This window comes from Typopeltis vanoorti, chromosome 14, assembly GCF_054136105.1.
Source record: "Typopeltis vanoorti isolate ZY-2024b chromosome 14, IOZ_Tvanoo_1.0, whole genome shotgun sequence".
NCBI classification, from domain to species: domain Eukaryota; kingdom Metazoa; phylum Arthropoda; class Arachnida; order Uropygi; family Thelyphonidae; genus Typopeltis; species Typopeltis vanoorti.
In genome coordinates, this window is record NC_143562.1 from 69,598,245 (window position 1) to 69,623,529 (window position 25,285).

Sequence of the window (25,285 nt, forward strand, 5' to 3'; positions counted from 1 at the left end):
GGGCTGGTTGTGGGAGGACTAGGGGACATCCATGGAAACTGGGCAAAAGTGTGGTTAGTAAAGGTGTTAGAGCTGGGTTCTTTACTTTTAGAGTAGTGAATGAGTGGAATGCGCACCCTGAGTCTGTGGTGGATGCTGTGACAGTGAATGAGTTTAAGGCGAGGTATGACAGATACTGTATGAATGACAAATAGTTGTGATGAATATGATTTGGGGCCTCCCTCGATGAGTCTAATGACTCCCTGGAGTTGCCCGTAATAATAATAATAATAATAATAATAATAATAATAATAATAATAATAATAATAATAATAATAATAAATAGTGAATTAGGATCTACTTTTTGTCTTCAGAAGATGATCTAAGCTAGTGCTATGAAATTAGTGTGTCAGAAATAAAATATGGGCAAGGTATAATGCTATTAGCGGCATTTTATGGGTTTATGTGCTGATTCAAACAGAAAAGCTCCAATGTAATTGGAGCATTCCTGTTTGAAATGCGCCAAATATTAAAGTAGGCCTCATCTTGTGTTCTGTATTAAATAAATTATTAAATTAATGTGTATGCAATGAGATTCGAAGTGGTTTCAGTTCCGAGCGTATCTTATCAACACTGATAATTTATTTCTCCCTTAATTACTGTACTGTACTCGTTCAGTTTTATGAAGAAAACATCAGACTTATAGCCTTTATCTTAAACAATATATTTCAGACTAATTTTATTTTTTAGAATCATATTAAATATCAATACATTTTAACAGCTTTTACAGTCCTTTTAAAGCATGAATTTATCGAAGACAGATTATTAATTACTCATTATTTTAATTCCCTTTTTCATCATTACATTTATCTTCGGGACAAGCATCTTCTTCTGATTCGCTAGATTCTTTGTTACAAGAGGCAAGTTTCTTCATCAGGCACTCCTAAAATAATAGAAATTATATTACTGATTTATCCCCTAACAGAAATATGAAAAATAATTATAATTGCTAACATGCGAGTGTGGGGCCTTATGCGTATTGAAAATTTATGAAAAGATGAGAGTATATATAGAGGGTGGTTCAAATTTCCAAGTACAAATTTTGAAGGGAAGTAGAAAACATCAAAATCAACAATATTCACATAGGAAAGCATGACCGGAAACGCAGCCTGACGATACTATCAGGGACACAAAGATACAGAAATAACACAAGACAGTAAGTAGTGTAAAAAAGTTTAGCAGGCGTAACTGAACAGTTCAATAGTAGTTGGATACATAATATGGTAAACGTGATGCATGTCTGCAATCTCAGCGTTCGTAAAACAACGCATTTTCTTCGTACGACGTCGAACACTTGAATGAGGAAGCTCCAATTGCTCACCTGGAGAGATAGGAAACAGCGCCACCTGTCACTTTGGTGACGTTTCCGGTCATGCTTTCGTGTGTGAATATGGTTGATTTTGATATTCTCTACCTCTCCTGAAAGTTTGTACGTGGAATTTTGAACCACCGTATATATATATATATATATATATATATATATATATATATATATATATATATATATATATATATATATATATATATATATATATATATATATATATATATATATATATATATATATATCCCATAATGCCTTAGTATGTACATTTTTAACATATATATATATATATGTTAAAAATACCAAGAAATTTTATAAACTTGGCTTTAATCCTTTTTCCAAAGTAAGCACACAAAAAGGTTTGCGCGAGAAACATATTCACGTCTGAGCTACTTTTATATAGAGGCTAATGACATCGTATCACTTGCATAATATGTATCCTGCAGAACACATCCCCCGTTTCGGCGTGTATAATGCAATGTATAATGGGGAAGGCCACTACTCTTTCCTTTCAAACTTTATTGAGGTCTCATCAGTGGGAGCTAGACATGGGAGGGACACCAAGGTTGAAGTAATGCAGAAGTCATATATATCTAACATACAAGTAAACAAAAGGTGCTTGACCTAATAATAGAGTTTTTACCCAAGGAAAAAATACTTCTTTCTCTCATCCAGAGATTTTTATTAATAAGGTCAAGCACCTTTTGTTTTCTTGAATATATATATATATATATATATTAATTAGGCATTACTTCAACCTTCATTACTTTAAGCTGGGTCTAGCTCCCACTGATGAAATCTCAATAAAGGTCGAAACTGGTCTGGGGTGTGACCCTTCCCATCATGCATTGCATTATGCACGTCCTAAAGTGGGGTGCTTTGCATTATGGGATACATACTAAGGCAAGTGATGTAAAGTCATTAGCCTCTCTACACAAGTAGTTCAGACGTGAATATATTTCATACGCAAAACTTTGTTTTGCTTCCTTGGGGAAAGGATTAAAACCAGTAAAATTTCTTGGTATCTTTAACGTATAATAAACCCGATTTAAAAAAAAAAATGTCTACACACACACACGCACGCACGCACTCGCATATATATCTATAATTCTATATATATATATGCATTTCGTTCATAACGGTTTCTAGAATTCATTGTGAATACGAAATACATACGTACGAAATACATTATTCATATCCTGTATGTACGACGTTACTATTTTCGTCAGCTCTATGTATAAGCACCGCCATGTAGTTCGTAGACAGTAACGATAACCATCAATACCTGTACATTATCTCTCACTCTGCTCTGAGCATTCACAGATAAAGCAGTCAAAATTGATTTTGGCAATCCCTTCCATCCACTCAGCGCTTCCAAGCAAACAATCCCATCCTTAAACTCTTGCTTAGTATCTGACTTAATTTGCAGGAATAATAACCCCTTAATTTACACACTCTAATCAAGTATTTAAAATATCCTCCTTGTCAATCCTATAAAACTTTTTAAGCAACGTATATGTCTCTGTCACATCCCTCCTCACTGCTCCCTCCTCAGCTGTTTTAGTCACTTTTGCAGTATGTTCTCTGAGCTTCAACTTCTCATCACTTAACAGTCTTCATCCCTATTCCTTCGACACAACTTGACCACTTCGTGTGCACTACTAACATCTTTCCGCTACAGTATTCATGTCCTCCAATCCAAACAGTCTCCTGTAATCCTGTTTCCCGTAATTACCATCTCTGTAATTACATATATAATCCTTCACTACAGCAAATTTCATACATTTTGCATCCTCCCAGGTTAACACCGAAAGATCGCTTTTGCCGACTGGGGTAATGTAGTCACCTTAGCTATAGATACATCCAATCTATATCGTCACAAATAAAGTCACCCATAATAACTACGGGGGGACTATTTATTGCGATTATTTGCTAATACATATCACCCACACCATGCTTCGCAATCCCTGAACTACAGCTGCAACCGAATATCCAGCTAGGCTTCATCTCACATCAGACAGCCTCAAATGCCAACTGTGTGTTTTCCATCTTATTTATTTCTGGGTGCAGTGGATGGTCCTCATTTAGCTACATTTCTTCGATCATGTGTAATATCCATCCATCCACCCAGATGCTTTATCTCTAATGAGAATGGTATAATCATCATACAACATCAGTAATTATATCATCTTCTGTTAACCACTTAATTGCAATAATGTTTGACCCATAGGAACTAATCAATGCCAAAAGCCCTTCCATCTTGTTCCTAATAATTCCTAATATTACAATCCCACTGCTGTTTTGAACCTAAAGAATAAGTTCACAATTGTCAGGTTATTCTGATACCCCTGTTTCCCTGATTTTGCACTTCCAATTCTACTTAAGTCAGCAGCACTTTTTCTGAACTCCTAACACTAAATCCATTCAAGTGCAAACCGTCTGCTGCCTTATGTATCTCGTTTCTTCACTACAACTTCTATCACAACTTACTCATTGATTCATTTCCAATTATAATTATGTCCCTCCTTATCTACTCGCCTCTGTTACTCCAGGCAACTGACAAGTTTACTGCCAGTAATTCTTTCATATCTTCCGATATAAGAGTCGTTTCATCTTTCAGTTCTATTGTGACAATTAATAAAAAACTTTTTTTTATTAATCAAGAAATACTCAACCAACTTACTTCCAGATATACTAAAACTGTTAAATAAAATCTTCGAAACGGGACACCCCTGAAACACTAAACACTGCATTAATCACACCCATACACAAACAGGGAAAAAGAAACATTATAAGAAATTACAGGCCCATCTCATATTGTCTGTAATCAACCAAATCGTGGAGCACATCGTGCATTGCAAATAATCCACATACGTTGAAAAATTTCAAATCATACAGACAACATGATATAGTTTTCCAAAAAAATAAAGGAACTACAACACTCATTGAAGATTTCACCGACCTAATAAACGCTGCATTGGATAAAAACAGAAGAGCATTAGTCATTTTCATTGGCCTAACAAACTCGTTTGACACACTAACACAAAAACTTTCTAACACATATCGAAATCGGAGGTCGCCTACACCAGTGGTTTAGAGCATACATGAAAAACAGGAAGCACATCACCCCCTATAGGATTAGCGTACAGCAAAGAGGTACCGGTAACCAGTGGAGTACCGCAAGGAGCTGTCCTCTCTCCCATTTTGTTTAACATACACACTCACGACATAAACCATCTTTCCCTAAAAGTTAAAATCTTCCAGTACGCAGACGCACTGCCATAGTATCCATTCACAACAACGCAAATATCGCTTACACAAATATGCAACACGACATCTATGAAATCACTTACTGGCTAAACGAAAACGGCATATATATAAAGTCTGGAAAAACAAAGCTAATGATATTCAAACTCGCCCAAATCCGACCCATAGAAACCAAATATCTTACTATGCGACATTCATCCTCCTACACACAACGCACCGATCCAAAAACAACAACCATCACACAGGTGAAAACAACACTCTCTTTCGTCTTCACGTCTATGGCTATTCTCTCTTTCGTCTACACACTCTCTTTCGTCTATGGCTATTCCGACTTCGATGCTGATCAAAGTCGGAATAGCCATATAAACTACCCACACAACAAGCTCAGGATAATAGCAGGCAAATTATATCGATTGAAAGATATTGTCCCGAAACACACACTAAAATAATGATCTATAAAGCATTATGTGAAAATATTTTAAGATATGCAATCACACCATACACATTTTGTGTAGACCACAAACTTAATAGGTTACAATGGTTGCAAAATAAAATGGACAGAACATGGACAGAACACAAAATATTTAAGATAAACATTTATGCCACTACACAGTCATGTTAAAACACTACTTCAGTCCAATCTACAGAGTAACCAGAACAACATACCAGGTAAAAAAAAACAACAAACTTCATGACATATAAGAGAAATATCTACAGAGTAAACAGAACAACGTACCAGATAAGAAACCCAACAAACTACATAACATACAAGTGAAACCTCTACGTACCTGAAATGATAAACAAACTGTAGTTCGACGACACAAACCTAGGGTGCTACAAGAAGCTGAAACAGGCGCTATATAAATACTATAGCGAGATTATTGAAAGTTAGAGAAATTCCCCAACTCTTTCTCTCTCTCTCTCTCTCAGTCACTTCACCCCGCCCCCAAAACCTATAACAAACTCCACTCAAAAAACACCATTACAAGGACGCAAACATACCAGACCCACAACCAACTCCACTTGAAAATATGTTAAACCGTGGAAAAGCAGTAGTAGTCTTCTAAGCACCTACCTACAAATTAAAATCAATTCCTGGCTTGCGACGGGTATGTATTGAAACAAAACCAACAAAAACCACCGTCATCTGTTATCTTCCTCAGATAAGCTCTGATAAGCTTCGAGGAAGAAATCAGAAATGCCACCCAAAGAAACAAGTAAATATTATAATCAATTTAATAAAAAGTGAATCATTGTAAATGTAAACGGATCATTGAAAATATGTATGTGAAAAAAGATGTAAAACGCATTGTTAATATTATTTTTTATGCAATTTAAATAAGATTCTGTAGAGAAAAAAAATTATATAGATAGATAGAAAATCTATCCTGTGTAACTGAAATACAATTGATCATAAACTATTACTAAAATCGTTATTACTCTAATAACACACAAATTGTTGTGCTTTATGACTTGCGCACTGTACAATGTAGGATATTAATTGGAATTTGAATCCATTTAAAACCAGGTTTAAAATAGCATGGTATCTTTTAACATTTATTATACCCAAGGTAAAATACTTTCTACATATATGTATCGCTCTGATAAAGAACGGAAAATACAAAAAAAAGCAATGCCTTGGGCCCAACTGATCCAAATGTTAGGCGTACAAACAAAGAAATGAAATGCACAGTTATAATAATAACAATAATAATATTTTTTAATAATATCAAGTAATACTTTATTATCTGTCTAGTAAATTACGTACGTATACATACAATTTATGTAATACATATAATACACATATTTATATAATACATACAATTTAATATAATTACATACAATTTAAGAGATACTGCTACAATTTTTCACATATGTTTCGATTCAAAGGTCTCATCAGTGGGAGCCAGGCTAGAAATAGCAAGATTTTAGTGATACAAAGCTTATAAGTATTTTACCAGAATAAGTTCCCCTAAGGTGTTTTAACCTCAATAAATGTTGAAACCGGTCAGGGTAGTGGCCCCTTGCCTTTAATACAAAGCATTATACATCTTCTCCAGGAGATGCGCTTTGAATTAAGGGTAAATATTAAGATTAGTGATCAGAGCTTATCCTACTTTTACCATGAGTTGCCTTGGTCTTGTATTACGTGCAGGATCAGCTAGACTTGCAACACTTACATGCGCAATCTTGACGTATATATATATATAACAATTTTATTTGCATATATCTAAAAATATCGTTCGGGATACTAGTTCACGTGTTATGTAGTTTTGATTGGAACGTCACAATTAATGTAAGAACTTAGCAAGAATGAACGTATGCGTGCAACCATCAGGAAGATCATAAATCAATTCCATGAGCAGCTTGCAAATGTGCAGTGGTATGAGAACTGCATGGCAGACATTTAGTAATATATCATAAATGGTTAAAGGATGTGTTGAAGGAGCTGTAACGAAAATTTTCAAACTTAATGAATTTCCTGAGTGAAAATAATTAATATAAGGGGGTATAAGAGATATACGCTCCTAACCTGACTGTATAGCTTCAGCCTCAAAACGAACAATTTGTCGTAGTGTTGTGTAGCGTTTCAATAATATTCCTGTTTTTTTATGTTTTAATAATTATGTATTATATGATTAATAAGTAAGGTAAAATAATGCACATTATCAAAATTCTTATATTCCTATAATAAATTATATTAACATAAAAGCATATGAGATGTCTACTTACTGCAAATAACCTCACTTGGCATTCCGTCTTTTTTGAGCATGTGTACTGTACAAGAAATAACAAATACAAACATTTAAATAATATGAAGCGGAAAACGTATTTTTTTAATGCTTCTTCTATTCAAAGCCTTATGTAGTTCGATCTTGAAACGGAAATATCATCAAGGAAGAACTGTCATTTAATGGAAAGAAGGATTCCGCGAAAAAAGAAAGTTTAGTTCGCAAGGTGTCCGATAGGGGGAATATGGTGCTAAAGGGCGTTAAAATGGAAAGACAAATGAATAACGAAGACTAATTGCACCTATGATTATTCAGCAATAAAACATTTCATCCCACTTTAATTCAGCACAGTAATTATGGTATTACAGTTACAGGTGTGTTCCAGTTGTCAGAAAACTGTTGGACAAATCGAGCACATTAAATGTGCTCGATTTGTCCGTCCATCAGTTCATTTGTTCATCCATCACTTTATTTTATGCAAATTTTCACTTTCCTAGTACGATGTTCCCTTTTCGACGAATTTTCCAACTTTCAGTTTTCTCGGAATACTTATTCCCATGTCTAGATTACTCTATCAAATTTGATCGCATTCCTGTTATTAGATCAAGATACATAGAACTGATTACGGGAATTTTAATTATTTATTTAATTATAATTATATTTTTAAAATAATTTTGCAATCGTCCAACGCTTACATTGTTTATAAGGAAACCTATCGACTTGCTCTGCACTTTGATTGTTTTCGAGAGCGATTTTAGTATGGTTCTAATTACCACGAGAACTGAAGAGAAATGTTGATGGCTACGAAAGAATCAAAATATAGATTGCTAAGGTAAAGAGTATTCGCAAAACTCCATAATATTCCTCTGGAGATCACAGAGAGAGAGAGAGGGGGGGGGGATTTGAACCACTTGCAATTTCACAATTCCAAAGCTAAACTCAATCCATAAAATCCAAACGGCTACATGCAAACCAGTTAGGAAAAGATGGGGAAGTTAAATTATTAGATTTATCGAATGGGCAGAATGTCCACTTTGCCAGAGTGTGTTCGTATCGTGTTGTGACATAAGCTACTTGACTGCCATCATTTCGTATTATTTAATGCTTTTCACCGCAAGGTTTGAGATATACCACTATGGATTCGAGCTCTGTTCTTGATCTCTGCAGCAACGTTTTGGGTTTATCTACTACTTCACTACCCATTCTAAACTTAGTATTGTCTTAATGACCTTTATTAGGATTTTTTAAAAAGAGTATTAAAGAATAAAGTGGGATAAAAATCCATAATGAATATAGTATTATAATTTATTATGAATTATGTTACTTTATGCTAATTCATAATTCATTATTATTTTCTTTTTTTATGAATAATGAATTCAAAATCAAGTATTTAAACGAAACACACACAGTGGACACTAAAATAAGCAAATCTGAAAGATGAACTTATGAAACAGCAGCATTGTTCACGAGCAACACTAACAATGAGGATAAGTGCTACGGACACGCATGGCGATTATCCTAGAACCCAGTTAATAATTTTTTTGCAAATTAACTCCGATTAAAAACCAGTTTGGTGTAATATTACAATTTCTTTACTTGGGCACAAAGCGAGCTTTTTATATGATTTACATGTTTATATACATTATTACCATGAATAGGTTAAGAAAGCTTATTTTATTTTAATTATTTCATTCACGAAATCCTTCTCTAGAAACCAAACATAGAACGTTCCAAGTCTCCAATGAACTGAGTGGTGGTCTCGAACAAGTTTCTGAAATTCGTCTCTCACATAAAGCATTTTGGCCCCTAACAAGATTTGAAGCCGCAGGGTGTGTGTTTGGAAATCTACGCTACGCATTGGGCCAAACAGCTAGTTAGTTACGGTTCATTTATGTCACCTGTAGAAACTATGCATTTCATCTCATTTCTCTTACTCTTTATTTCTTTATGTAGCTCCCTCCAAAGAAAGGTCATTTTCCCTCTTAACTCTAGAATATAAGCTTGCGTTGGCAAGTTAAGGGTTTTCTACTTTTGTTAATTATATATACATTCTATTTGCATTTAATTTACAGCTATTTTGTCTAAAATACTGGTATTCACTACTTTTGGTCCAAATGATTCCGTTATAAATTGAATCGGTTTTCCATTGAGTTAAAATTTTTTCTTCGATATTTTTATTTTTTATTTTACGTGACCAGGGCCCAAGTAAGCCGAAAAAAAAAAAACCTAATATTTGCACTCAAGTACTATCGCTTTTCATTATTTAATTTCATAACCAGACGTAAGGTCTATCGAATCTTCTCTTTGTTTTTAGTTTAATATATTAATCATTTGGTTTACGTAGTCCAATCAGATCTATTCATTTTTTTCTTCTGTTGGTTTCATTTTTATCTCTTTCAACCTGACCTAATTTTGTTTATGTTAAATATGAAATCAGTAAGAGAAAGTGTTAAAGCATGTATTTAGTATCTTCTTTCTGTCTATTATATGCCACGTACAGTTCAACGAATAAGAAGTAGGAGTATTAGAAAGTATGCAGCGAAGAAAGAGAATCTTACAACGTTTGTTTCAATAATAGTTCCCTTTTCTCTATTTATGATAGTCTAAAGAATGTATAAAATTAATTTCTCACCCATGCTTCATGATTCTTCAAGCAGTTGCACAGCTGAAATGAAAGTAAAATATCACTTTAAAAGGAGAAGGTGATATATATTCTTTATTCAGTAGAAGACTATCTTTAATGACTGTGCTTTGGCAAGTAATTATGACAAATATGAAGACATGAAAACATTACGCCAATGAATATCTAAGACACAAATGCATGTTATTATACGAGCAGCAAAGCATTTCTCCTATTTGCTATAGTTAAAAAATAAAAAAAGAAAATTACGAAAAAGTATTACATTTCAGACTTTTTGAAGTAAGATTGTTTATCTTGCAGTGTCCACAAGGAGCCACTCCTTGGAAATCTTATTCTCCCTCTTTGTCTTTCTCTCGGTATGACATCTAGACCCAGCCGATATGAAGAGATTGTAGTCATAATGCACGGGTAGGATGACTATAATCGTTACTTCATACACGTTTTCGTGTATGAAGTCACGAAATATGACTTCATACCCGTTTTCGGCCTTATATCCAAATTAATGTATCCATGTTGAATTTCAACATTTCTCTCTTCAAGAGTATGTATAGTTGTTTTGTGTTGCGTAGAAATTTCTGGGAAGTGGAGCATTAAGAGGAAAAAGTCTAATCTGCTTAATTCCCCCAATTATTTTGATGAAATTAGATAACTTATTTTTGTAACCATCTTGAAGAAGTATGTGAAGGAAATACAAGAAGCAGACATCACTAGTTTGGTTAATAGATGATTGACTTTTCAGTTATTGTAACATCACAACACATCGTTCGATGTACTGTCTTCGTACACATCCAAGAGTGGTTCTCTTTCGCGAATTTTGCAAACTGAGCTTCACCTATTTTGTGCAAGTTTCCCTAGCTATCTCTTTTCTAATCTTCATATTCGGATCATGAAAGTTTCAAATACGGAATCCAATAAAATGTTTTCATTAATAAATGTAATAAATAAATAAATTTACTGAACGTAAGTGAGTAGGCCTAACTGACTAGGCTTTTCCTGCTGGAAATAGGCAAATCGGACAAGAAAGACAATAAGAATCCATATTGTTCTGTAATTATTCCTTGTAAAGCAGCATTGCTATACCAACAATCATTATATTGAGGAGGATGAGGGAAAATAGTATTAATCATTAATATTACTACTACCACTACTAATAATAATAAATTGATTCTTTGATGTAAATATTTTTCACAATATAATAATAAAATATACAGGAATTCAGAGTAAAAATATTGGAAAACTTGAAAAAATTCATTCCTGAAGATATTTCAATCACGTTTCACTTATTTACTCCTGTTTCTGTTATTCCTCAACGACAGGAGTGCCACATGCACTTATCTCCCGAATAACCTCGAAAGCACGTAATTGCAGTTAATAAGGGAAGGAATAGGCTAAGAATACTAATGAGTATATGTGTGGGTATATTTCTGGGTTTTGAGGAGGTGATCGGTGCAGTTTGTTAAAAAAATAAAAATAAAAGGTTAAAATATTCTCTTGGAAAGGAAAATAATGAAATAAGGAATGATGAATAAAGAAGCTTAAAAAACAAACCTGTAAACCTTTTATAAGCATACTCATCTGGTGTTATATTTAGATGAGCAGCGGTTGGAAGTCTTATTCGACTTTTGAAGGATGCCAGTGGTCGGCAGATCACAGTTAGAAAACACAGTGCTAAAGGAAATTGGAATTGGGATGAGCTGTTTTGAATTAAGGAAGAAGCAACTGGCCTTAAATCACTGCGTGATTTAAGGCCAGTTGCCTTAAATGTTTTCCTATTCGGTTCGCTTGTTTTTCGGCAAGAAAAAAACAAAGAAAAAATTTCAGAGAGGAAAAACCTTCCATCCTCGTATGAGACAGGCTAACTCACCTTCAGGTTAAACGCCCTGATAAAGGTGCTTGACATCCTTGATAAACGTATGATGCTGACGTCATTTTCAGCAGTTTCATTAAATGAGCTGTAGAATTTTTCTCTTCTCGGTTTCTGCAGTTTTGTAGAAAATAAGTTTAGGATGAAGGACTTTTTTTTATACATTCACGCCAAGTTTTTTTGTAGTCTTCCATTTTCCAGGGATGAGATGTTTCTTAAAGTTGATTTTTCTGTTTTGGAATTTTCGAGTTGGTTCGAAAAAATGGCTCAACAATGCGATCGTGCATGATCGCATTGTTGAGCCATTTTTTCCATGAGGAGACGACTACGAGAGTGGCATACCTAAATATGCTAGAGAAATTTGTGTTTCCCAGATTGAGAATGTGTAGGACCGCATTTTCCAGCATGATGGAGCAACTCAACATTATGGCGACTGCGCGTATCCCACTGCTTGTGGCCACCCCGCAGTCCCGAATTGATTCCGATGGATTTCTTCTTTTGCGTGTATTTATATTCGTGTATAAATAATTAAGTAAAAGAGTTATTTTCCCAAATGATTACTTTTTCCGATTTTTACATATGGCTATGTTCGTGACCGAACAATTCATCGCGAGGAAAAATCCGTAAAATTCATCTCGCGAACTATTGATTGCAGAAAAAATTCGCTGAAAATGTTATTCGCTAGAAAATTGAAATGATATTGCATTAATACCGATATGAAAAGTAAATGCAGTGAAGATAAATTTCGTAAAGGCGTAAACTTTTACTAACGCATGAACTGAACAAACTTATTTGCCATCGCAATACATAAATGTCTTTTTACTGTATTCAGTGTTAAACAAAACCACCTGTTTTCTGGCTTCTGCATTATAGCATCTGTTGAAGTGAAAGTTTCTTTAATGGTACATGGACATTTTCATTGTAGTCTTCGGACAAAACAGAAGTAGTAAAAATTTATCAATTCCTGAGTAAAAATGAATACTTCTGTGTGTTATAAGAAGTTGATTTACAACAAAATATTATCATTTTTGAGATATCTTCTATTATTGATAAGACATAAGAGCTGCTGACAGTAAAAAATAAATAAATAAAATAAAAATAAAAACTTGATGTATTGAGATTAACAAATTGTTCAATGCTAGCAATGTTGAGTTCTTTCCTCATATCGTTGTTTTTAATATGATATTGCCATTGATGCCCTCTATTCACGCTCCTAATCTTTCTCTCTAATATCTGCGGTCTCTAGACTTTGATAGTGTTTTTTTTTTCTTTCTAAACCAGCTTTCAGATCCATAATTTTTTAAAACTGGTTCGAACACTGTCTTGTATACAGCTAGTTTTAGTGTTTTGAATAATTTCTCTAATTCCATGAAACTTTGTTCTTTTTCCTTCCTACCATACCAGCTTTGCTAATTCTGTTGTCTATTTCCATATTTAAAATTTAAAATTTGCCAACTTTACTAAAAATTGTGTCTAAATAGCTGAAATATTATGCTTCTTCTATAAGTTCTCCATTCAGGATGCAGTTCACATTTCGTCTTTTTATTGTTGATTTTCATACCAAATTTAATACAGCATTTATTCAGTTTATTTAGGGAAGCAGACTTATACTGGATTTATATGACAGTATATATATATATATATATATATATATATATATATATATATATATATATATATATATATATATATATATATATACACACACACACACACACACACACACACACATATATATATATATATATATATATATATATATATATATATATATATATATATATATATATATATATATATATGTGTGTGTGTGTGTGTGTGTGTGTGTGTGTGTTTTTCTTGTGGATGTACATTACGATAATATCCAGTGCGTAACCACCGTAGATATGTTGAAAATATAATATGGAGGATATCATATAGAGAATGATTCAAAATTTATGCTTATTTAGAAGAATTTCTAATGCTTACGTCCCCCCTCCTTATTTTCTCCTGCAATTCAATTACATAACCATTCTTAATTTCTACAGGTTTGAAAAAGTTTCCACATAGTATTCAAAATCTATTAAAACTCCATTTTATCATTTTGACAAAAGAAATAAGAGAATAATATTGTTGTACCGTGAAGATTCTAATTCTGTAATCGTTCTTTGCCATCTTAAATCAGCTGTTCTACTGTCTACTGAAATTATTTGAAATTTTAGAAACACTATGCTATATTTTCAACGTGTAAAACTGCTTATATGCATACCACACAAAAGAAAGTTCAGTAGAAATTTCAGATTTTTGTTTCTTTTTCTTAAAATAATCTAAATATTTTTACTTTTACTTCTGATGCTGGTTACTATTTCTGAAGTCTTAGAAATACTACGTCTTATAAATATTTGATAGTAATCCTCTTAGCTGGAGGAAAAGGGTAAAGGCTTAGATTACTCTGGGTGCTATTGAGCAAGAAAAGAGAGGACACTTGGCCAGAAGGGACACTAAAGTGCCTCAAGCTGTAGTGCGAATTAGATCAAGAATATCGTGTTTTGTTTTCAATTGTTGATTAGTAGACATCCTAACATAGAAATAAATATAGACATTTCTTTCACAGGCTGATACAGTATTTATGCTAAAATAAGTTCTTAATTTGTAATGATCAGTTTCATTTTTATTATCGAAAAATTATAAATTATTTCTTTAAATTATCTTGAAAAAGAAGATTTGAATTGTTTTTGATAGAAAAGGAACATATGCATAATCTTATTTTTTGATGGAGTTGGGGGGGGGATTATAGACTTATTCAATCTGCAGATATTTCAGAGAATTTATTTTATAAATTTCGCACGACAACTGTTACAAACATAAATCACTTGGGGAAACATGTCCATTCATTTTAATGTAAATAGTAGCAAATGTTTAGCTACTTCAACAATGCCATGTATCTAAACTGGAAGAAAAAAATATTTATACAGGAGAAATAACATTTATACAAGAGTAATAACATCTGCTGATGTTAGAACTCTTATATAAATAATTTTTTTCTGACATATCTCTATTAGTTATAATGTAATCAATCTACAGATTTTTGCCCTCTTTTATTCTACTATCTTATGGGCAGCGATTTCTTCTTTGTACTACAAGAAAAAAAAAAGCAGATAACACAAGAAAAATATGTAGTATTTTCTTTTTCATTGGGTGAATTTACAATGTCCTTTCTTTGTGTTTTGGAAGGAAAGTGTAAATGATTATTTTCTTACTATTTTTGCTATTATAACACATCTGATACAATTAGTATATCTGAACTAGCAGAAAATACATACATATCAATTTAAATCATAACCGTTAATTTCATTTTGTAATAACCAATTATACAGGAAAACCAAGAAGATTACAATATAAAGAAAATAAAGAAAAAAAATGTGATATCATTAAAGATTTTCATTTTATTCTGTATAAAACAGAGTCGCTCAAGCAGGTTCCTTCAGGAAATCTTTGAAGTATTCTTCGAAACATGATTTTGAACAAAAATATAACATAATCTTGAATCTCCGCAGCCTGTTTTTTTTTTCAAAAATAATTCAAATATTTCAGATAATTATCGTGAATTAATTTTTTTCGAGAACAAAGAAAATGTTTTGTGGAGTAAGCGATTAGAAAAAATTAGGAAAAAAATAAAAATAAATAAAAATGAAATTAGTGTTCCAAGGTAAGGCGATATTTAAATGAAGAAACTATGCAAGAACCTTTATTTTGTCCAGGCATTAAAATTGCTTTGTACAATAAAAAGAGAAAATAAAAATAATTTCTATATTTTTAGTTTATCCAGTATAACTAGGATTCAGTTACCCAGCATAGAACGAGGAACTGCATTCCTTGTTATAGACAACTGAGATGCAGCTATGAGCGTGAGATAATCCGATTAACTGTTCTCTTCAGTGGGAGGGTTTATCACACCTTCTAATGGACATGCTGGCCGAATTGCACTTCTTATAACTTCAACAGATAGCATTCATGGTATCCAGATTTATCTGGACGTCTATAGACGTCCTGCCCGGTTGAGGGGGGGGGGTTAAACGAGGAGGAACTGGTACAATTAATAGATGACGTCGAGCCAAATGGCAGGGAAAGTTCTGCCAAAGATTATAATTGTGATGAGTCCGTTAAAGAATTCAGTTTAAAGAAATTAGCAATAGGATTAGACTTGGCAAGAAAGTTATTTTATGGATAATGATCTCTCAATGGAGCTTTCCAGAAAATTTACGAGACAACTGGATATTTGTTTCGTTCCGTATTATGAACTTAATAAAAAATTGTAGCATAGTGGTAAGCAAGGTCTTATTACTGACTTCTTGAATTCATAACTAAACCAACCGAAGTATGCAATAAGAACTATTGCATATATAAATAAAGCACATCTGTGAAGTATACATACAATTTATAATTTTTATAATTTTTTACTATGTATTTGTTGAATAGTTTATGTTTTCTTAACTTACATGAATTACCTGAATATGTCATTGTTTATATAATCTTAAAAAAAAAGAAATAAAATTTGGGAACCTAAACCTACTTTTTCTATGTGATTTGAGTCTCGCATAACGCGATTTATATAACGCGGTATTTTTGTGGAACCTAACATCCGCGTTATACGAGAGTTACATGTACTTCAATTTGTATCTTACCTTCCAAGTCAGCAGACTTCATTCCTGCCCAATGCAGAAGTGTTTAAACTATTTAAGAATATGCAAAAAAAAAAAAAAAAAATTGACCTCTACTGTAATCCGAAATTGTTCTATTTTTTTTTCCATTTTTATGCAATTTACATAACTGTTTACTATTAATTTACAAGTATACATTCACATATCATTTGTAGAGAATTAGCCAAGAACTAAAATTAGACAAGATTTCTGCATGTGCATCTTAAATATTTTTTTATCTTATTTAAATATTTTAGTTATCATCTTTATGCTAAGACCAATATTGTAGATAAAAATTCCTATTACCAACAAATTTATCATTTTTGTCAACAAATTCATTTACCAAGTATTGAAACGAATTGATTTTCAGTAATAATAATAATCGTATGATGATACACGGTCGTGAGTCCCCTTTATGGGGAGGTACGATAACATCTCATTCCCCCAAAATTTTATCCGGGCTCCAGAACAGCTGACGAATCAGACCTATGGCTGGGTCAGTATTCCTGACTGTAATCCGTGTATGTTCACTGGACCGGTTTGCCTGCTTGCGGGATGAAAAACTCCAGATGAACTGGTGGAAAAAACCCTGCTGTTCACGCCCAAGACCGGCTAATTTGGCTATGGCAGATCCTTAAGCTCCTCACGTCATTGACGGGAATCGAACCTGGGACACTCCTTCCCCAGGAGTACGGTTGCGAAGCGCATAGCCACGAGGTTAACCGCGCGGACTGATTTTCAGTGATATTACACTGTAAATGGATCATATAGTTTATATGTATGTTATCTGATTTTGCTGAACTTTTTTTTGTCCAAATAACTTTTCCATTTTCATTCAATTTAACTGACTTATTTACACTTAGGCTGGTAGTGATGTATTTTCTCTTGCTTATATAATATGTATAATGTAATAAACTTGCCCTACTTTTATATTCCCGTTATTTTCCATATGTAATTGCAATTGCCAGCAACTTTCGTATACTGATAATAAATTAATCATATGAGAATTAGTAAGGAAATACAATTATTCAGTGACAAATATTACATATATATTATATATATTATTATACGTATTATATTATACATTATGTTACATTTCAATTTTTGCAATAATGTGCATTTATTTTAGAATACTATTCAAAACATAACACTGCAAGTTTCTTAAGCATTATTACTCTACATTGTAAACTGAAGACAGTCGTTTTTGTTGTTTTCTATACTTCTTTTTATTATCTATTTTTCTGAAATCTAGTTTTCTCGTTTCCGATAATCTTTGTTAGTGCATCCTTATTTATTTATTCATTTTAATTTACTCATTTTAAACACTGCATTTGTATACCAATTCTCTTTCCTGTTTTGGATTATTGCATGTGGTCAGTAGAGGATTATTATCATTAGGGGAGATACTAAGGGAAAGTGATCAGAGCATACTTCGCCTTTACGACGAGTTGCCTCATACCTGAAAATACCTCAGGCGCAAACTTCACTTATCTGTCTGTATGCTTACTTGCGAAAAAGGATTAAAACCGAGTTTAGAAAATTGCTTGGTATCTTATCTTCAACATAGTATATACCCAAGTTAAAAAACTTTTCACATATATATTATTATATTATATTACATATAATTATACTATATTATATATATTATATTATAAGCTGTTGATTATCCGCCATGACAACTGGAAAGTGTAGTTCACAAGTTGAAAGTGTAGTTTTAATAATTTTACAAATTATTAAAAATCAAATCAAGCTATAAGATACAAACGGGTGAAATCCGTCGCATTAAATAAAACATTCAAGATTTCTGTTTGTGTTAATTATTTTGAGTTTTTGTCTGCAGCTTCGTGATGTGACTTTTTTTGGTTTCTTGTTTTGTTTGTGGTTGATCGCTCTCAAACTGCTATCTTAGGGTATATTCCTAAACAACTAAATGTTTTCGAGGATGCCATATGTGTAGTTTGTTCATTTGAATTTTATGGGTTTCACACTAATGACTTTCCATATGCAAATATCTGTAGCATAAATATGCTTCGGCCGAATGGACTAAGGCTTCGATGACTGTGTAATGTCTAAGTGAATATTAAATATGTTCTTCTGGCCTGCTTGCTTTTGATAGAATAAATAAATAAATAAATAAATAAATATATGGGCCACACTATGGAATCTGTGATGCTTGTTGCTTTCTAGTGAAAGCTCTAAGTGTATTCTACAAAAATTCTGAATTCTGAAGGAACTTCGACAATGGAAATAACTTCAACCCTAATACCCCATTAGGAGATGGAAATGAAATTAAATGTTAAATATATTAAATATTAAATATCTTTGTGATAACTTCAGCGTTCTCCTTACGATTTCTTTTAACTGCAGAGAATAAGATATGTAGTTGTATCCCATTAAAATCTCAATCTGAGTTAATTTCATAATTTTTGATTACATTTCTTTCTTAATTGTGGCAAGGCAGCATGCTCTAGGTTTCCCATTACTATTGACACTATGGAAAACTGTGATGCTTGTAGCTATCTAGTAAAAGTTCTAAGTGCGTTCTACAAAAATTCTTTAAATTCTTCGTTAACGATGCAACTTTATATTCAATGATGAAACTGTTGATTTCAGCCATTGATTTCAAAAAGGTGATAATATAAGAACTTTTAAAAGATAAACCAGAAAGAAACACAAATAACAGTTTATGAATAATATATTATCTATTATCTACCTTTTCTGCAACATGAATAATTATTCACTTTTAAGTGAATAATTATTCATATATAAAGAATTATTCATAAATAAACAATGAAGCTGACCGTCAATTATAATTGACGGTCAGCTTAACAGCACAATACAGCTTATATCTGAGACTTCTCAACAAAACTAACGGCTCCCAAGGGGGCCGCGCCCACAGTTTGGGAAGCGCTGGACTAAAATACTCCACATCTGTCTCAAATAATCAAAACAACCCATAACGGTCTTTCCAAAGGTCGAAGTTCTCGAGGTAGCCTGTCAGCTAAAATACCTAGGAGTAACAAGAGATGGAAAATTGAGATTGAGGGATTAGGCCGATGAGCGCTGAAAACAATATATACAGGAGCTATACTACCATTGATAATTGACGGTCAGCTTAACAGCACCATGCGAGTTATATCTGGAACCATTAAAACAACTCCTATTTATTAGAAATATCACGAGAATATGACAAAGTACTCAGAAATACTGTATTGCCTATACATAATGACATATCAGAACTATAGCTTAACAGATTGAAATCAAGAAAGTCCCCCCCCTCTTCGTGAAGATAAACATCCGAGAATGATTAATTAAAATACTAAAAATTAATGGAAACGAGTTTGGAGCATGAATACTAACGCCCAACTCAAAATTTAGTTTGATAGTTGCTGCCTCAACATCCCGGCAGGGGCGAGCAGTAGTGTCTGGCGCCTGTGTGTAAAACTTTAGTTGGCGCCCCTATCCTCCCCTCCAATAAAAAAATCACTTTAAAAAAACGTTTTTTTTTTAAAAATATTTCCTCCTCTTTGGCGCCTTTACTATCCTGGCGCCTGTGTGCGTCTCACACATTGCACATATGGCCGGCGTGCCCCTGTATCCCGGGTGTGGAATTGGAAAGACATGGATAACACTGAACAGGATTCGTACGCAATAGAAGATGTGCAAGCTTTCTGTACAAGTGGAGGAAAATTCCCTCACTGGAGTGTGACTGTGGACACCCGAACCAATCAATCCATCATATTTGCATTGAGTGCAGTCTTCGCGCATATACGGGTCAAAGGAGCGACTTCCTAGAGGCGACACCGGCTTCTATAGACTGGATCAGAGAACATGATCTTAACTTATAAGTGCTTTGTCCGTCAAACGTGTAACTGCCTGTTTTACTCTAATTATTTATCATTTACACTTTTTTTTTATTTTACTTTTTACATATCTGTACCCATTTTTGCAAATGTACTTTTATAACTTTATGTAGATTGCCATACGATAAACAATAAATAACCTCCTGGTAGGGTTACTGTTGGGAAGAAAACGAAAACACCACACACACACACACACACACACACACACACACACACACACACACACACACACACACACACACACACACTTAGTAATCTACAGTTTATTCGACATCTGAAACAACTATCGTTCAAAGATTTGAACCGTAGGTGAGATGTCCACAGAAACTGCACTTTCTCGCGATAGTTTAGGGCTCCTGTGCAGTCAGTCGAAATTATTAATTTATTGTTTTTTCCCTTAACATTAGATATCACTCTTTCTAGACATGTAGAATGATGCAACGCTTCAAACATAACTTTAACTAGGCAAAATAGCTGAAAATATCACAACATTTTCTGCAAAAATGGTATGGCGCCGTAAATGAATTCATTTTTTATATTTAGAAAGACATCCCAACTAATGTAATTCTGATTTTTATGTGTGGTCTCTTTGAGTTTACTTAGGTAGGGCGATATCGATGTTTATTCTTCTTTCCGTCAATTTACTATTTCATAGCGAACCCTCTCTCTCGTTTCGTTTTGGTTGCCTAAGAAATATCGATGTTTATTTTAATTTTTTAAATTTAGTAAAAAAAGATTACAAGCATTTATACTTCCAGTCTATTTTTGACATCCGTGCATCATTGTACTTGAAGAAATTTCATACTGAATGCTTTGCTTTCTCTATGTAAAAAATGTGGCTAATATTGCTTTCTTCATTAAGATAATGTATTTCAGCAATGTAAACTTGCGTACTACAGAACTATATATATATATAACGTTTTTTTAACTTGGATATATTATGTATTCAAGATACCAAATAATTTTATATAAACTTGGTTTTAATCCTATTTCCCAAGTAAGCAAACGGACAAGAAAGTCAAGTTTGCGCCTGCAAGTAGTGCAAGTCCAAGACAACTCTTGGTAGTGCCAGTCGAGGAAACTCTTGGTAAAGGTGGATAAAGTTATGATCACTTTTCTTAGTGTGTATAATACTAATATACTAATAACTAACTAACTAATATATAATATATATTATTATTATATATATATATATATATATATATATATATATATATATATATATATATATATATATATATATATATATATATATATATATATATATATATATATATATATATGTACTTGAATATACTAATAAAGTATACTAAGAAAAGTGATCAGAACTTTATCCACCTTTATCACGAGTTGCCTCGACTGGCACTACCAAGAGTTGCCTTGGACTTGCACTACTTACAGGCGCAAACTTGACTTTCTTGTCCGTTTGCTTACTTGGGAAATAGGATTAAAACCAAGTTAATATAAAATTACTCGGTATCTTGAATATATATATATATTCTTTCTTAGCATAAACTTTCATTTCCTGATAACATGATCAGGAAATGACACTGTCTACCGGCAATTTATTCTTCCAATTCATTTGTAAATATATAGGCTGTGTATTTTTTAATGCCTGGAAAAGAAACTTTTTTTTTTCCCTCGAATCATTCATTCATTATTTGGTGCCACAAGTAAACATGTGGAGAGCAATTAACTTTTCTTAACAATTAACTAGAATCTACACAACTCTTAGTGACTGATCTTCAGGGCCGTTCCGTGGGTTTGCGCCACCTGAGTGCAAAATTTTTGTGCCCCCCCCCTTTAAAAATTAAAAGATCCCGAAGTACAATAACACGTTTCGAATCATTTTATTATACTGCACATTAAGAGGAAATCTCTCTCTCTCTCTCTCTCTCTCTCTCTCTCTCTCTCTCTCTGTAAAAAATATAGTTTATGATCCTTTTTCATTAACGTATGAATGTCTATTAGCTAATGCTGCTATTTAGAATTTATGATCAGAGATGTTGAAGCCTAGATTAATATCATGGCTTTTAAGACGTCATTAAAAGAGTTTTTTTTTTAAGGGGAAGGGACGGAAAAATATGCTACTGCACGTGGCGACAAAATTTCTAGGGTTGGCCCTGTGGCCAGTCCTGGTGAATATGGTGTTTGAGGTAGATATTGAAATCCCAAGTCGTATATTGTCTGTTGGATTTCATAAGCAGGTGCATTGTCCTGGAAAAGCAACACGCCTCTGCTTAGTTTCTCGAACCGATTTTCCTGGATACTAGAAAATTTTGGTTTTTATTTCAGACTGCACCACTAATATCTTTTACTTAGCATAAAACTCAGTAATACAGCCGGTTGATTTCTCTCTCTATTTCTCTAACACGGATTCCCTCATTAAAACTTTACACAAACAGCCGTAGTCTATTATGTACTTAACTTCACGTTTCGACTATCTTACTTATTGCTCACGAGTCCGATATTTTTAGGAATAGTGCAGTTGTAAATAAACAATCAGACAGCACTCTTTAACAAATAATTAAAACACATTTATTTATATTAATATGAAATATACATGAATTAAACAATAGGGAAATTGCTTTCTCTATCCATCTAAAAAAAAGCTTTAGCATAAATTAGAACCGTTTGACTTTAACATTAAATAATGTCTTTAACTCAAAAACGTATTTACTCTCTTTTTACAAATTCAACTTATTAAACTTCTAGTTTCCTTGCAAAAAAGTTAGCTAATTCTCTGTTAAGTTATTTTTACAAATTTGAAATCAACTTCTAACATGCCAATTGACTCTCTTATGGATACTTCCTATTACTACTAAACTAATTCATACGTTTCTATTCTGTTCTCTTAACTCTACAACATATTATAAGAGAAAATGTACAAAAGGGTGGAACTTACAAAGGCTCAACAGTCAAAAGTCTTTCACTAAATTCTTATGGCATTTCTTTCATCTCAGATTTCGAGCTTCTTTCAGGAATATCTGGCATTAGCAGTATCTTGTGGACTGCAACCTGCAGTACTCGTACAGCTCCGGCAAAGGGGTATTCTCTCACCGAGAAAAGAAAAACTTCCGAGCGAAGCTGCTTCGGGTATTTTACATTGGCATTTCTCCTTTGACTTGGGCTAGCCATAATGCCTGGACAACTAGCTCTTCTACCTGCCGTCTCCAATAGCTCAAACTGCTACCTCCAAAAATACTGTAACTGCCACCAACTATCTTTTTGACTGCCGAAATGGGTTCCTTACCTCATCGGCGACTGGAAGCCCTCTCTGGCGGAGACTGGAAACCCTCTCTGGCGGCAACTAGAAGCCCCTATTGCTCAGCTGTGTCCCTTTTTATTACACCTTCTCTGAGACCTCGCACGAAGGATTGTAAACCCCTAAGAATTGGGCATGACTCTTTCATCTTATTTTAAGTTCAACCTGTTCTTTGTTCTCTTCCGTGCACTTTTTTGATCGTAAGTTGCCGGCCAGTGGAAAGTTGTTTGAACGTTCCAGACTGACTTTGAAGGTGTTTATGCGCAAAGCTTCTAAGCACTTGCTCTTACACACAAAATTCGTAAACAACCTTTCTTATTTACTCATAGAGAGCTATTACACAACGTTCCGGTGGCAAAACATTGCCTTTGTTTTTGACATTCTAAAATATTCTTGTTAAAGGAGTAAATGCAGTTAATTTCCATAGGTTATTTACAATAGTATCTAGTATAAAATATACAGAGATAAACAAGGTTATTTATACAATACTCTCATGGGACTTGACCTCTGTAAAAATCGATGTAAAGCGCTTTGGTATTTTTTAGCGCTACATCGAGTTTTAACAATAACATCTTCAGGTTCATGTACACTACGTGTTCGAAACTCTGCTCCTCAATTATCTCACCAATGGAGAAAGACAGCTTAGTCATTTTCCATGCTTAAAATGTTTTTTATATCTTGCAAAACATTTCTTGTATAAGTATTATGTATGGAAAGTTTCCAATGTACTTCTCTAAAATGATATTAATTCTTATGGCTATTTTGCCGATTTTCATAGGTTTTCACTATACCTTCACAGGCTACAAAAATCCATGGAGTAAATCAGTTTTAGTAGAGAAGTCCTTAAAAGGTTCGCAACCTCTTGAACTGGATTCAGACCCTAGTCTTCCCTAGACATAATAAAACTGAATAGTCATTAAGGAATGTGACGGCACATTAAGGATAATATAACGAGAAAGGTTGAGATGACTGTTAAATAAATTTATTTCTGTTAGTTTGTTTTAAATGACAGTAGATCCAATAAAGAGTGATAGTAATGTATTTGGTGTACGTGTATTAAATGCAAATATTCCTCTAAACGGTAACATTGCATTGTAGGATTAAAAACTTCACTTCCTTAAAGGGAAAAAAACCTTTCCTTTAATTAATTTAAAGTTGTATAATTTAAAGAGAATTGGAAATCAAACATCAGACAAGGAAGGTAAAATGAAAAATGACAAGTGTTATATATTTAAATTGCTCCTAGCGTTCGTATAGCATTTGGAAGTGTTGTTGCTGGGTTGCTCCATATTTGGTAAATGTAAATCTCGAGATCCCTATAATTGGTCAGTTTTTCTTCCACATTTTGCTTATTCTACTTTCCCTGGTATTGATACATGAAGAAATCACGCATCTTTTCGTTTGTCTAAAGGGATGTATGGCATGTTAGGATCAAGATGCCTATTTGTCCAAATTTTAAATTTCATAATATCCTGGCATTTTCATTTTCAATAACTTTTCACCTATGTGTTCCCAAGAGATATTACAAGTTGGGAAAACATTTTATTTTGCGCACGCTACAGTGCACAGCATTCGCTATCTGATATTGTCTTTTTATAGTCTGTATAAGCA

General features: G+C 33.3%; 1 long non-coding RNA gene across 2 annotated transcripts; it reads right to left on the minus strand.

Annotated features, from left to right (window-relative positions):
- Positions 1-728: 728 nt before the first annotated feature.
- On the minus strand, positions 729-23,871 carry LOC150099580 (uncharacterized). 2 transcript variants are annotated; one of them, XR_016549375.1, is made up of 5 exons: positions 23,315-23,871; positions 13,986-14,043; positions 9,995-10,027; positions 7,364-7,408; positions 729-922 (listed from the first exon to the last, which is right to left on the minus strand). It is a non-coding gene; the product is annotated as an uncharacterized LOC150099580 (long non-coding RNA). The 2 variants fall into 2 exon arrangements; XR_016549376.1 differs by lacking the exons at positions 7,364-7,408; positions 13,986-14,043 and having other exon boundaries at positions 829-922.
- Between the last annotated feature and the right edge of the window lie 1,414 nt (positions 23,872-25,285).